This window comes from Cyanistes caeruleus, chromosome 4 (genome assembly GCF_971803275.1).
Source record: "Cyanistes caeruleus chromosome 4, bCyaCae1.hap1.1, whole genome shotgun sequence".
In the NCBI taxonomy this organism is placed as follows: domain Eukaryota; kingdom Metazoa; phylum Chordata; class Aves; order Passeriformes; family Paridae; genus Cyanistes; species Cyanistes caeruleus.
In genome coordinates, this window is record NC_141704.1 from 79,246,618 (window position 1) to 79,262,985 (window position 16,368).

Sequence of the window (16,368 nt, forward strand, 5' to 3'; positions counted from 1 at the left end):
TTTAGGAGTGAAAATGTAGGGAACTGCAAGAAATAAATTCTGAAAATTTAGGGAACTGTAAAAAAAACTTTAATTGAAATATAAACATTAAAAACACATAAAAATACCAGTGATTACTCATCATTGCTACATTCTCTAGTTTACAAAATCTGCTGAAAAGTCTCTAGGTAGTTGAAGAATTCATCTTCATAAGGTATAAACCAAGGTCCTGCACATATGTTTATAAGGTAATTTTGGTTGAGAATTTAAATCAAACTTGATTTAAAAATCTATAAATTCTTCCATAATCCAGGACTCGATTATTCTCCTGGTTGTTTGTCATTTTTGATAGGAAACTCATATCATCTATTCTTGTCATTATTAATTAGACAAGTTCATGAAATACTTTTCTTTGTTTCAATAAGCAGACTCTACATAATTTCTAAACCAAAATCATTATAAATTCAAAGCCTTTCTATACTCAAACCTGTCTGCAGACTCATTCTGAGGCTGTCACAGGGGAGCCTCTGCCACAAGGTCCAAAACCTCATTCCCTGTAGTTATCCCATCAGCAGGATTACCCATATTTGTCATGTTATGCACTTGGCTAAGTCTTTTGTAAAATGTGAAAATCCAACATTAAACCTTTTGTGAGAAGTGAAGGGAAAAGATCCCTTCTCAGGTGAGGATGACAAAACATTGATGGATTAGCTAAAAGGGTTAGTGGCAACCTACTATACATCCTATTACCCTAGTTTAAGAACTTATTCATGCTACCATTACTAAAAATAAAAAATAAATAGCCTGCTTTCCAGAAATGATTAATTTGGAGTCTTCAGTGGAGAGGAAAATATTTGCGTATCATTGGCCAATTTTACTGGAATTCTAGCCACAAAATGTAAGATCTCTTCTAATTCAGCCAGGGCACAGAGACTAATCTTACAGGAAATGATTAAGTTGTCAGTTTAGTAATACAATGTGATGGTTTTACAGTGTTCTTTATATTGTGGCATTTGGTTTAATTCCTTATATGTGCAATTTTTAAAGACTTATTGTTGCGGAGTTGGATCTAGAATGTAAAGCACTGGTGGCTTTTATGAGCCTGTCTGGGCTATCCAAACAAAAAAAAAATCCTTGTAGTAGGCAAGTTTAAGGCATTACTACTCATGAATTTTAATGAAAAGGCCAGCATGCATATGTAACACAGCCCTGTGCTGAATGGACTCTAAAGTGTTTTAATGTGTTACCACTGGCTAAATTCTCAGGAAAGACAGAGTGGTTGAGACATGTGCTTTAAATCAGAATGACATGCATTTTCTTCTCACATCCACAGTAGCTTGTTCTGGCCACAGTATTGTGTGTGGAATACAGGGGACAAGGAAATCAAGATGGCCAAAAATCTGACTATATGTAGAGATTGTATTTCACAGTCAGTTTTGCCTTTTTTATTTCCATATTCCCAAATTCTAACTGAGAAATGACTGATGAAAACGTTCTTTTTGTGTGCTGCAGCCAAATGAGCTCAAATGAAAATAAATGTCCATACACTGGAAGTCACATTCATCTAATTCTTTCAAGTGCCAAGTCATCTCTGGTTCCAGAAAAAAAAAAAAAAAAAAAAAAAAGAAAAAAGCTCCATCAAATCAGATAAGTTAAAATCTCATAATTGTTTGTTTTTCAGTGTTTTCAAAAATTCACAAGGTCCTATTTCTAGCATCTTCAAAAATTCTCTGTTATGTATCCATGAAATTAGATATGTGTGTAATAACCACTCCTAACTTAAACATCTTCTATATTACAGAAAAACAAGGTTTTTTACTTTCCTCTTCCTTCCTTCCTTCCTTCCTTCCTTCCTTCCTTCCTTCCTTCCTTCCTTCCTTCCTTCCTTCCTTCCTTCCTTCCTTCCTTCCTTCCTTCCTTCCTTCCTTCCTTCCTTCCTTCCTTCCTTCCTTCCTTCCTTCCTTCCTTCCTTCCTTCCTTCCTTCCTTCCTTCCTTCCTTCCTTCCTTCCTTCCTTCCTTCCTTCCTTCCTTCCTTCCTTCCTTCCTTCCTTCCTTCCTTCCTTCCTTCCTTCCTGCCTTCCTTCCTTCCTTCCTTCCTGCCTGCCTTCCTGCCTTCCTTCCTGCCTGCCTTCCTTCCTGCCTGCCTGCCTGCCTGCCTGCCTGCCTGCCTGCCTGCCTGCCTGCCTGCCTGCCTGTCCAGTGCTCTTTTCCTTTTACCTGCAGCTGAGATGTTCTCCAAAGATACAGAAATTGCTAAAAATGTAAGTAAACCTGAGAATTAAATTGGCCAAGTGCCAATTTTCTAAAGCAATAGGAAAAAACTACTCTGTCAGAATTTTCATGAAAAAAATAAAAATTCAAAAGGAAAAAAAAAAATTTGGTCTGTTTTTTTTTGTTCAAATTTCTCTGATTCTAGTCCTAAAGAATAATATGCAAACTCAAATCTATTTCATGAGCACACTTAAATGAGAGCATGTAGCCTTCAGGCAAAATGTTGGATTCATCTGCACATTCTGAGCTGGTTCCAGCCTGCACAGCAACTTTTGGAGGTGAATGAGCAATCAAGAATCAGGCTGCTGACTGAGGGCTGGAATTCAGGGGTGCAGTGATGGGAGCTCTCAGGAGTTAACATCACATCTTGCATGTGAAAGTCTCTTTCAGATCACTCTCTCATAACTCAAAAAAATGTGCGTGCTGTCTTGACCCTAAGGAAACATGGACAGGCAGACAAACCTGCGGCAACGATACACAACATAAATTAATTTATTCTTTTAAGTCAATTCTTGTGCTCATCTCATCATTAACTGTTTTTGTTGCAGCTTTTCCCACCACCTCCTTTTCCTCTGGAAACAGGGTCAAGTACATATCCAACAAGCAGCTTATGCTTGGACAGCTGTAGAAGTCATCAGGGTAGAGATGTAAGTCAGGCTGAATGTCTCAGGTGGGGGCACAGGAGAAGATACCTGTCTTAGCAATCATACATTGAACCCTAAGCACTGTATAATTCAGTCCACATGGCTCACTCCATCTCTCTGCACCACTATCTGTCATGTTAATTAGTGGGGGAAGACAAGAGAATGTATACAAAGGATGTCAGAAAAATGTATTTTCTGCCTGCTATCAGGTGGGAGTAGAGTTGGAGAAAAACTTCAGGGGATACAGACACAGCTTCCTGGACAAATCCTCCAGGTTGCTGGGGAAATTAAACAAGGAAGACACAAGCTCACTAAACTTCCTTCATTTGGTGATTAGGTAATTTTAAATCTCTCAGGAGATTCCAGAGCACCTAAATGCAGTGTGATGAAGAGCAGTTAGTGGTTCTCTGAGAGTGTCTGGAATAACAAGCAACAATTACTGTCATACTTATCTGGATACAGAATTCTGGTACAGAAGAGGGAACAGAGAATAGAACCATACTTAGAAAGAGGAGGAATGAAAAGTGGTTTTATTTCCCTTTGCCCCTGGGAAAGAGCACATCAGACCCAGCCTAGGCTAGAAGAGCAGTTTCAGGGGCAGAGTTTCTGACACTGAAAGGGACTCCAGGCTGTTTGAAGACACTGGAAAAAATAAAGCTACAAAAAGTATATAACCATGAGAAAAACTGCCCCTTAATAAATGAAAGCTTGCCCTGTGGATACCTTGCCTGAGACATCTCTAAGTGTGGGGGAAGAGGTTGATGGTGAAGGAAAAACAAACAGGAGAAGATGTCTGCCTAGAAATTCCTCAGTATGCTTAGTTATAGAGGATGCCTCCAGCAGGCAGTATACAGTAGCCTAGGTTGACTACAAGCTTTTTCAAAGAGCAAAAACTTGGTAGACAATCCAATCCATATGTACCCTTAACTAACTCAAATTCCCTTTCCACCCTGCTGAACGTTCAATATGTACTGAATTTAAGTTCTGCAATAAATCAAAGCAATTAAAAATAGTTAACAGTTGCGTTTACATGAGAACAAGAATTTTCAGATAATTATTCTGAAAGCTGGAAGTGGAACCAAGCGATCTGTCTAATTAGCTTTAAACCTACTCCTGCTTTTTGGAGTCAGATTGGAAAGGATTTGAGGGATTCGAATTTCAGAAAGTGTTGCTCAAATACTTTAGCTCTAACACTAGTCTGAAAGTTCAATATGTGTCACAAACCACTGTAATAATAATGATGGTGATAATAAAAGTTTGATAGCAGCCATCTGCCCATTCCAGACAGCTGAATCATTTCCAGAGCTCCCTGAGAGCCAGCACTGACATGGATTTTTATACACTATATCACAGACAGTATATGCAGGGTCTGCAGCCGAGACCTTTCTGCAATGACGTCAAAGAGGCCGGGCAGCCAGCTTTTAAAATTGCTGCAGGCTCGTCCTAATGACATTAGGATATAACAAATGAGGAAAGGAAGATATGTATATCAATGTTACAATAACAAGGAAGGACAGGACACTCATCTCAGGAGGCAGCACTTAGGTTATCCTCCACAGAGCTGCTCTCCAAAGTTTGCGTCAGTGGAGGGGTTGGAGTGTGAATTCCATGACTAAGGGGCATAACTCAGCTGGAGAATGTTTCATGTGAGGCCTGGGAAAAAAATGAAAAGAAAAAGGCATTGGAATTGTTAAGGCAGAAGTTAAACAAGGAACTTTAAAGAGAAGAGGCTCTAGCAGGTTGGTTAAGTGGTCTGCTGGTAGACATAGGGGTAAAGTATACGATTTAAAACAGGCTATAAGACACAGCTAAGGAGATTTTCCAAAACCAAACAGAAAAAATAAAATCTTAAAATAAATTAATGGAACAAAATATTCAGTGATCACTCATGTACTGCTGGCAGGGATGCACAATGAATCAGTTTTTTTCACCCCTGGTGATAACCTACATAGAGCTGCATCTACACATGACCATATCTGAGCTAGAGATTGATGGTATGTAAAAGAAGGACGTGGTTTTTTTCCCCTAGAATCTAAAAGCTGCATCTCCTCTGTGATGTATCAGGACCTGTCAGCCCTCTGGGTAAGCTGGGAAGCTCACATCAGGTATTTATAAAAAGGCATGCAGAAGGCCTGTTTCTTATCAGAGGGCAGGGAAATCTACCTGGACTTGTCATCTGCCTGGATTTGTGCAAAGCATTTGACACTGTCCCTCACGGCATCTTTGCCTCCAAACTGCAGAGACATGGATTTGATGGATGGACCTCTCAGTAGATAAGATTTTGGCTGGATGGTTGTCCTCAAACAGGTCATGGTGAGCAGCTCAGCACAAATACAGGCTGGGCAGATTCAATGAAATAGCAGAGTGAGTCCAGCTGAAGGTATTATAGGGATTCATTTAAAACAGGATAGATTTTAGGAAGTTTTGATGGAAACCTTTGTATTTTAAAAGTTCAAGTGGTTTACAAATTTCTAAAAAATAATGAAAAGGTGAAAAACCCACAACAATATACTGAATCTCAACCAGTGCTTAAGATGTAAGGTGCAGATGAATTCCTAGTGCAAGGGAGTGCTCTGTTCATTGCATAAAATACAGTTTGTGGAAATTTGCTCATTAGATACTCATTAGATACTCATATTTATGTAAATGAGACTACTGGTATTAGTATGAAGTATGCTAATAAATATGTTATTTTCTCTACCACTGAAATATCCTGTGACTTAACCAGTCATGCTAATAGCTTAATGTGAACATTTAGACTTTCTTTATGCTCTTATTTAATATTTCCTTCATATTTTCACTTTACTTAGCAGTACTTGCAGTATTCCAGCTGTAGCTCTCAGAATAGGTATACAGTTTAGCATAATTACACCCATCTATAATTATCAACATTAAAAAGCCTAGGTTTTACTCCCTGTACCTTTACTTTCATCCTATTTTCTGCAAGCCGTTGAAAAGAACACCTCTAGTTATATCTAATTGCATCATAACAACATGCTTTCAAAAGTATTTTTATTTACTGTGGATTATTGGTCTTGAAAGTACAATTGTGGGGACTTTTAAAGTCTTTAGATCTTCAGATCTGAGGAATGAAGAATGAGGCATTACCACACTGGGAGGTACCAAGTGTCTCCAGGTCTGACATTTCAGTGTATGGTGCAATAAGACAGAAGTTTCAGAGGGACAGAGTATTATGAATATTCCTCTGAGGTGAATTTAAGAGTGAGAAACAAAGGATCTCTTTGGAGGTAATCAAGTGCTATGATTACCTTTGATTTATTACACTATGATGACCACGTTACCTGATGGAAAGATAATGTAAAAAGAACTGCAAAAAAGTCAGAAAATAGGTAAGTAAAACAGCCCAAAGGTAAAACCTTCCTAGGATTTAAATCCTTAACTTTAATCCTAGTTAAGTTATTGCTAGTTGTTCTTTGTCTATAAAGTCATTTAATTCATCTAATTCAAACACTTTGCTGGTGATAGGGTTGTGTGGTATAAGACAACCCACAAAAAGTCTTCCTTGCTTTGTGATTTTCCTCTGTTTTAGCTGGGCTTAGTCACAATTTGCTAAAAGAGACAATTCAGGAAAGCCTTCAGCCCCCTGAGTCTGCTATTTGTTGAAAGGCAGCAAACTTAGACTGAGTTCTTAGATAAACTAGAGCAGCAGCAAATTTACAGTAAGCAATGATTCTGATGGAGAAGAATTTTAAAAGTCATGCAAAGATACAGAAGGATACAGTCTAAAAGCATCAGACTTCTGGGTGAAGATTTTAATTGCTTCATTCTGGTGAGAGGTTGTGCCTACAGAAGAACTACCCCCAGAGCTGTGTGGGAAAATGAAAAAGAGCTGAGGATCAATATCCCACATTTGGTGCCTGGGGACGGAGCCACAGCTGGGCATGACACAAACCAGGAACTTCTGTGAAAGCATTTTCCTGAACCTCTTCCAGCCCTTTGCTGAACTTGATAAAGTGACCAAAAGGATGAGCAAATGCTTCCACAATGATCCTTCTACCAAAGCTCCTTAAAAGTGACCCACTGGGAACTCCAGGAACAGAGATAACCCAGCAGTTGTGGTGCAGAGGACTCAGACAAGTACGGAGCTGCTGGACTCAACACTTCACTGTCAAGTTTCCAGATGTTCTCAGCATGCCTGAAGCTTTTGCTGTCACAATTGCCAGACTTTCTTTCTCAAAAGAGGGACAGGAACTAAAGGGATTAAGAATTCTGAGCAGAGGAAACATCTGAGCAGGAGTATAAATACAGAGAGTGAATGGTGCAGTTGCTGACCTAAGAAACATTTAAAAAAACAGGATCACATGCTTCAAATACATTGTTCACATGAAATGCCCTCAATTCAATGTGCAGAAATCAAATATTATCTCATGAGGTGCAACAGACTGGAAATACAGGGTATACACTATTTTCAAAATTTCCAAAGGAGCAACAAAAACAGAAAAGAAAAATCTGATCTTTGAGATAGCCCAAACTAAGACTTGAAAGGTTTCTGCATTACTCAGAGGAGAATTTTTCCAAGTTAGACAAAGTTGAATATTTGCCTACTCAGATCTTTGATCACTCACTGTTCATGTGGACACAGGCTGCTCATATGGATTTGAATGATCTTAATATCCCTTGAACCCAAAGTCTAATAAAAATTGTGAAATAGTCTCTACAATATTTCCAACTTTGCAACAGTGATCTGGCCTTTTAAGTGTTAATTCAGGGATACCTTGAGAAACATCTATAATTTTTTTAATAAATTTGAATCAAGATCTTGAATCAAGTAATTTTTGTAACTAAAAGCTGTCTCTAATAATAATTGTTATAAATATTCATGTGATCAGTGTTCTTTTATTTCTCTGCCCATTTAAGATTCTGATCTCTCTCCTGGGATCAGCTGCCTACTAGGATGAATTCCACAAAAGAAATCTAAAAACAATGATAATATCTAGGGATGGGATTGCTCAGGTGACTTTATTCAGCACATTTCAATATTAGATGAGCACGAATTTTATGTTCACCCTTTTACTATGTCTAAAAAAGCATGTTTTAATAAAGATAGCTGATGAAAAACATTTCCAAATTTCAGAAACATTTATTATCCTCCATTACCCAAAAAAGTAATAAATATGAAAAATGAAACTCCTATCAGCTGGAGTTATGACAATTCTTAGACAAACATTTATTTATGAACTTATATAGCAGTTTTACATGTTGCAACACTTTCCCATGTAGAACGACAGCCAAACCTCTCTTTTTGTTCTCCGATTTTCAATAAACAACTCTTTTTTCAATTTGGTATCAACACCACATAACTGGCACAAGTTTTTATGCTGAACACATAATAGCAGGAATGATTCTAGTCTCATTAATTCTCCTTTTTTCATGACCCATTTTCTTTTCCTTCCCCTGAAAATCCATAAATCACTCCTGCTTGATTTTGTTATTTTCCTGGAAAAAAAAAAAAAAAAAGGATATTGGATTGTATTTTTTAAAAGTACATGTCAGATGAAAGAAAATTCTCACATACTCCATGCAGGAGAGAATTCAAATCATGCAAACAAACCAAGCTTCTTAAAGCTTGATTGAACAAAAGTAAGCTTGTTTTCATGGGCTGAAGAATCCCACAAAGGGGAAGGGAGACAAATGTCACCTAATATACATTTTCCAAACTTGTTCCAGCCTGGAGAGCCATATCATATTGATCCATTTATTGGACAGAAATTTTTGCATAGTAGAAGGCATGAGTTTATTTTATTGGGAAGCTCTTTTACTCATTGTCATTTCAGACTATTTCCAAAAGCCAGACAAGTCTGAGTCCATTCAGCACCACCATTTCATCATGAAGTACAGTTATCTGACTTTACATATGAATAAACCCAAATATAAGCCTATGTTAATCCTACCTAAAATTAACAGTTTCAATCTTAGTCATCTAAGAATGATGTCCCCTTCAACACCCAAGAAAATACAATAAGCTTGTCCAGGGAAGAATTTGTTCAGAAGTGAGATCAGTGGCTGAGAAAGAATGAATGATCCTCTGGAGAGCTGCCTGGCTAAAATGAGGATTTAGTCATGTAGCTTACAGCAGAAACCCTTGGCTCCTGGGCAGCTGAGTCCAGATGAAAGGAGTTATACCCATGGGGCAGCTGGGGGACAGAGGGAGAAATATCACATCCAGGTTTGGGCACCTAACCTGAGGTGTCCATGGTGTCAGTGGAGCCTCCCATGAGCTCAGAGTCAGCACTGGGGGCTGCACTCTGTGCAGATGTCACTGATTCAGACAGAATCTCACACAGCAGGACTGTGTCTCTTAACTGAGAGCTCTCTCTCCACTCCCAAAACACACAACAGGCCATGTACTAAGGCCTTCCAGAGGATGCCTGTTGCCAAGATGGAGTGCTTTGCATTTCCAGCTCCCCAAAGGCTCAGCTGAACACCCACCTGGCTTCTAGGCATATACAGGGATGTATCCCGTTGCAGTATTAACAAGAAAATAAGGAGTGAATTCAAAAAAAGTGTTTCAAATTTTTGAACAAAGCTACAAAATAAAAGGGACATCAACATCTTCATCACCTGTACATTCTAGAGCTGTAGAATGATGGAGTAAAAATTATTTCCAGAACAGGTTATCTTGAGAGCTTCTACCACTATGCTGGAGGAAGGGGCAGTTCACAATGACAAAGGGGAGAAATGAAGGTCTGAGAAGATGGGGTAATATTTCACAGGATTTCACAGTTTCACACCAAATATTTTACAGTTGTCATTTTCTACATGACTTTTCTGCTGAAAAGGCAAACAGGAGGGAGGAAACACTGGCTGGGTATTGTAGAGAAGCCACAGAGGCTGTCCTTGCCATTCCAGCTGCATGTCATCAGGGCAACACTGCTTTGAAACAGAAGTGCAGTGTAACAAGGTGTGCAATCAGAGCAAAAGCACAATGGCAATCTTCCCAGGTTATTAAGGTCCAGCAGCCATTGTCCAGTGCTGAACATCACACCTCAAGAAAGAAGGAGGCCAAGTGAGGAGGCTGTGGAAAAACACCAAATAGAAACCTAAGAAAATATATCATGTGGTAAAAAGCTGAAGCTTTCCACCTTATAGAAAGAAAACATCCCAAACCCACAGGATTACTTTTTTCATGGCTCAGATTTATGGGTTTGAATGACAGTGAAAAAGAATATTGGGGATAAATAAGAAAGTAGCATATAACTCTGTGTGGGGATTCCCACCTTTGGAGATCTTTAAGAATTAGTTAGATAATCTTGAGATGAGACGAAGAAACAGATGAGACAATTTTTACAGTCCATCAAATCATTTAGGTGCCTGTGCTTAAGCAAATTTTGTAGAATATAATAGGAGTATCTGTACCATGAGGAGCAGCAGTGGTGGAGTAAGATCAGCACAAGATTTTTTTCCCCAACCCCTCTGATTCTCTCCCTGAACTGGACAGTGTGACCAAGTGGTTTTCTTTCCTTTACATGTTGGTTTGGAGCTGTCAGCAGCGACTGCCTGACTGAAACTGATGCTTCCAGGGCTCATTGCTTAGGGCTATTTTCCAGCATTACAGTACTGGAATATATCATATACCATGAAAATAATTCATTTTATCTTATCCAAGTCAATCTGTAACTCATTTTTATCTCTTCACCAGCTAGATAATTGGTTCTGGAAGTGCTTCAAAAAACCCATTTAATATCTTGGCCCATGTTATGATAAAATCCAGATGAATACCAGCTCCTTCTCAACACCTTTACTCTTGGGGAAGGAGGAGAGGAAGAGAGCAGATGCTCAGCATGTTCCAGCCAGCTCAGGATGCTCAGCAGATATGAGTGATCACCAGGAGCCCAGGGCAGCACTCTGGAGCCTCAGTGAAAATATAGGGGCCCCCCTGGTGTCCTTCATCAGACAAATGGCAGCTTCAGCACAGAGAGGGGCCTTTTTGAGCTCCTACGCTTCTTATCTCCTCCAGTGAGTCAGTGGCAGAAATGTGTATCCATTCTTAGAAACTTTCCCATGAGAAACTCACCTGGGCTTACCTGCTTTTGGGTGTCCTTTTTCTTTTTTTTAATTTTTTTTTTTGTGTAATTTTTTTTTACAATTTAAGTATTTACTGGGAAACAAACAAAGAGGAGAAATAATATTGTATTATAGACTATTAGCAAGACAGCTATAGCAAGCAGCAGACCAAAACAAGTTTATAAAGAAATATCTTTCATTAGAAGAAACTTTACATGACACACATCAAAGTGAAAAACAGTAAAAAGTTGGTTATAACTCTAATTTCATTTTCTCTTGTAAAGAAAAAATGAGTTCATTGAAATTTCTGACTTTATTATTTCTTTATTGCTTTCATATGGCACAAATTCTCCAGTCTTTTAAGAAGAAAAAACACTAATTTATAATTAGAAGCAAAAATCTTATTAACTTGTCTCCATATTTGCAAAGGCAACAGGGATCTTCTAAAATTTTTCTGTGGTCTTGTGGGCATGTTATGGTAAAACTACATAAACCAGATGTTCAATATGGCACATGATATTCAGATGAAAAGATTACACATTAATTCTCAAAACATTTCATAGATGAAGATCTGTGAAAAGAAAAATATGGCTAAGAGATTTGTTATCTGTATACTGCATTTCCTGAAAGGCTACAGAGGGATTTTTTTTTTTTTCCCCAGTCATAAGAAATCACCAATATAAAATATCCTTTTTGAAAAACACCTAATTATATTAGAAATAATTTGAAGTTGTTGCATTCTCTGTTTTTGTTCAAGGGGCACTGAAGCAATAAAGATGAATTACTGATTACTGGGACTGAATTATCAAGAATGAAACTGAGGGGACTTTCCTTCTGCAGAGGGAATATTAATTGTTGGCAGTTAATGGCAGAATTATAGGTTCATTTTGGTTTTATATAAAACTTTATTGAATTAATTGAACCGTGTGCACTGTGTCATAATGGGAAACATCCATAAACTCTAAGGGAAATTTCATTTCTGCACTGAAGGTTGTTGTAAGAGCTTGCATTATTCAGTTCAGATACAGCTACACAGTGTTTGGCTGCTTTGCCTGGGTTTGTTAATCTTGTGCCAGGGAAAAGAGACCATTATCCACTAACATTTTATAGACTGTTTGTACTCCAAATATTCTATGTCAAAACTAATTTAGCAAGCTCAGTTCAGAGGGAGAAGAAAGCTAGTTCATGCTAGGAGTGGAGGTTGGCATTTGGGAGCCTCAGATGTCTGTACAGGGCCAGGGACAGCTGACAGGGGAGACAGAACCACCAAAATCATCTCCTGAGAGTGAGCTGCTTCTGGGCTCTGGGCTACTTTCTCCTTCCTGCAAGCCCTAGTAGGAGCCTGAACCTAAGAGCTCTGCTGACCCCATCTGCAAAGGCATTTAATGATGAATTATATAATAATTGAATTAAGGCAGTGTTTGCACATCATTGCTCTTGTTAAATGTTCTCTCTCTTTCCCTATTGCACTTGAGAAGCCTGACACAGACTGAGGCCATCCACAGCACGTGAACTTTGCCTTTGGAGCATCACCAAACAGCTCCAAAAATCTCTGTGAATGAGGCCCTCCTGTACCTCAGGCTGCTGCTGCAGCAGTAGAGACAGGGAAGGACATTCATAAGCTCATTAACCTTTTTTTCATCAAGATAAAATCCTCCTGCACGTATCAGCAGAGCATCACAGTTGGTTTCTTGTCCTGTGATCCCCCTTGGTGCATAAACCAAGAGACAGCACAGTTATCTGTCGGTGTGCACTCCTGCTGTGAGCTTTACAGTGCTTGACACTTTGAAAGTCTTCCTTCTGGTAAAGACTTCTGTAAGTTTGAGCAAGGTTGTATCAATAAGAGTCAAAGAAGTTTAATTTGGTCCAGTTTCACAGATTCTTGCAAGTCTGAGTTGGTTTACTCTGCAAACCGAATTCAAATTCAAATACAAATACAAATACAAATTCAAATACAAATACAAATAAAAATGCAAATTCAAATACAAATACAGATACAAATAAAAATACAAATACAAGTACAAATACAGATACAAATAAAAATACAAATACAAGTACAAATACAAATACAAATAAAAATACAAATACAAGTACAAATACAAATACAAGTACAAATACAAATACAAATAATACAAGTACAAATACAAATACAAATTAAGTAAAATTATAGAGGTGAGTCCTCAGCTTATTTTTGTCTGTATCACAGCATTGAGGCAGAAAGGGTTGACAGAACAGTTGTTTGGCTCGACCTGTCCCAAGTTTAGCTCATCTGGGCTCACTCCAGTAGTTGGACAAGAGTGACTGTTCTAACAAATGAGGAATAAGCCTACTGTAATCCTTTTTCACATCTCTGACTGAGCCATTTGATTCAGCTGCTTCCCTGCAAAAGGCATGATGCAGTAGGAACAGTTCAAACTGGGCAACTTTGGGGAAAGCCCTTTGATCTATCAGAATTGATGGCAGCTCTGGTATGAAATACAGCAGATTCAGTAGTTGTGACAGGCAAATAGCTGTGATGAGGCTGCTGAAATAAATGTTCATGGTGACAGTAAAAATCAGTTCAAGACAATTTGTAACACTCAGGAATTCTTTCAAAAGGAGAGGGCACTGAATTTGATTTGTGACCACATCCCAAGGAAACACTGAGCTTATTGGTGAGTGACACATTCAACTGTGACCATCACAGCACTGATTCCAGAGCCCCACATGCAACTTCTGGGAAATGTTTTCAGATGCACTTTATCTGAATTTGCTACAGATTATGTAAGTGAAACAAAAATAAACGCTGATTTCCTGTAAGAACAGCAAAATAAAAGGTTTTCTTCATAAGCAGACAGATCAGAATTTTGGAATAAAAGTTATTTCAACTCTATTCATTTACTCTGTTGGCCAAACTCTTCCTCTCCACCCGGCCAAGATCTCATGCCAAGCTCTGGATAAATCATTGGCAGTCATTTTCATGACATGGTTGGCTTGGAAAGGCTTGGGAGGAATTCCAGCACTGAGAATTCAGCTGCAGGTGGAGGAGCACAATCTGGAATGCACAATGGCAGTCATCTCCACACACTGGCATTTGCAACCCTTTTTCCTGGCTCACAAAAACTTGTGCAATCACAAGCACTTAGTGTAACACTCCATTACTGCTTACAAGCATCTCTATCACTGGATGCACAGCAATGTGACTGAGGCTATTGGCTTCACATTGAAGTAAATCCTTAGAAGAGGCAAGCCCTTAATCAATTCATATTTTGTTCAGTTGGTGTCAGCATTCCTCAATAGACAGAAAAAGGTGCTTCAGTTCCACCTCTTAATGATCAGCTGAGAACGGCTCCAAAACCACAAAAAGATGCATAGCTCGTAATCAGCAAGACCCTCTGTTCATTGTGATGGATGAATGTGGAGCTGGACAGCAGTTGCTCAATATTTTGGAATGTCTCTGTATGCTGGCAAACCCCTCTCTTAGGATCTTCCTTGCTAGCAGGCAGCAAGGCATTTTACTTACTGCTGACTTTTCTAAACCACTTTTTGCTGTAATGGTTAGAGTAAAAGAGGGGAAGGCTCCCTTCCCTCACTCTGCTTCCACTCCCACCAGTACAATTCAGATACAATGTGTTTGACCTTTTTTGCAAGATTACACTGCTGATTCCTGCCCAATTTGCTGTCCACTATGACCCACAGAGGGGTTTTTTTTGTGGTTTTATTTTTGGTTTTTTTGCAAAACTCCATTGGCCAGTGACCTGTACAGCTGTGTGGAGCTTTTCTATCTACATGAAGTCAGCATCTTTAAATCTATATAATCCTTGTTTCTCGTGTGCTACAACATGGTATTAAGCTCCTAATGTTTTGGTATGTTGGCAGATGAATATCCTACCTCCAGGTTTGAAAGGCAGCATTCATCTTGCTTTGGTGTGCATCATCTTAATACATATTCAGGCTGTTTCCATCCTTAGGCCCTTTCCTCTGCAAACATAAGCATCAGAGAATTGATTTAGCAAAGAGATGGCACTGAAATACTTTGTCTTGATTTTAGCCTCAAAGCACTTCAGTTAAAATGCTTAGCAACAAAGCACATCTCAGCAAAAAAGGGAATGACACTCCCTAATTTTCATTTGTGAAATTGAAAACTCTGGACAATGAAAAACAGTGTAGGCAATAAAGGAGCCTTCAGCAGGACTATGATTTTGTTCTTGAGCACAGCAGGCCCATGGTGACAGTACAATGGCACATGTATTGGCTATTTTCTGTCTGGGATTTCCTGTTTTCTTAGCTCCATGATAAAATGAGTGTCCTCATGGTTATGATTCCCACAATCCTGACTAACTTAAGGGACACTCCTTAGCATGTCCCCCTCAATGCTACATGAACTGTCATTCAGATCACCCATAAAGGCTTTTTATCCAGAAACCTTAGAGCTGCACTGAAGGAGATATCTCATGTCAGGAGCTCATCCACACCCTTCCCATGACATGGGTGCTTGGGTGCATCCATCAGTGAAGGAGCCTGTTTCTCACCACCAATGTGACCAACAGCACAGGGACAGGGCCCTGCTGTGATGCCACAACTGCTGCTGCCCTGCAAGGAGACAGTGGGAGGACCTGGGTCTGCTCTGCTCTCTCCACAGAGTGAGCTACAGCATCCTGGGGGCACAACAAGCACCTGGAACAGTGCACACTGAAGGCTTTCCAAGCCTTTGTCTCGTCTTTATTGAGGATACAAGCTAGCTGGGCTTTCACAGGAACAGCAGTTCTTCTCTTTCATGCCTCACTCTCTGAAGTGAAAGCCAAGACATAGAACTGACCGTTCTGCAAAGCAGAAAATGTTTGCAAAAGAGCAAAAAGGCTACTCTGGATCAAACCTTACTGTCCTTGGGCTTGCAGCTACTCACCAAAGAAGCCCAGAAACCCAGCTGCTGAAGGAGCTGGTGGCACATTAATGGCTACACAACCTAGAAAACAAAGTGACTTGGTAGAAGAAGAAGATCTGAGTGCAGAAATCAGCCTTCATTACTGTCATGGTTTTAAAGCACTAGCTAAAAAATTACCAGAAAAATTTACTAGAAAAAACACGACAATCATGAAGGTTTGTCTAACTGGGAGAGGTCAGTGAGGAAAAAACATGCCAGATTGCTACCCACCATCTCTAGCTGTGAGATTGATGGGACAGAAGTCATCAGTAGGGACCTGTCCTTGATTAGGCTCTACATGGAAATATAATAGCAACAGTGGAAGTTTTTAGTGCAGAATTAAAACCACTTGGGTTCATGTCTAGACAAATAGAAATACCTTAGGGTTTTTGTTTATCTTTTTCTGAACTGTAGAGGATTAAGAAGGACTGTTTTCATGTCGTTTTGGAAATAGCAAATCTTGTCAGATCTTATCTAGACTGCTGGCCAAATATATAATGTTTGCTGTGCTTAATGTGTAACTTAAGAACTTAAAAAGGGGTATA

General features: G+C 39.1%; 1 long non-coding RNA gene across 3 annotated transcripts in view; it reads right to left on the bottom strand.

Moving 5' to 3' along the window:
• Positions 1-15,429, bottom strand: part of LOC111923406 (uncharacterized) — a 32,391-nt gene extending 16,962 nt beyond the window's left edge. The window contains exons 1-3 of one of the 3 annotated variants that reach the window (XR_002861064.2): positions 15,326-15,429; positions 14,792-14,880; positions 11,225-11,491 (exon numbers count right to left, since the gene is read on the bottom strand). This is a non-coding gene — a long non-coding RNA (uncharacterized LOC111923406). Of the gene's footprint in view, positions 1-11,224; positions 12,826-14,791; positions 14,881-15,325 lie in introns of those variants that run through there. The other 2 variants (XR_015285807.1, XR_015285806.1) reach the window with 2 other exon arrangements.
• Positions 15,430-16,368: the final 939 nt, after the last annotated feature.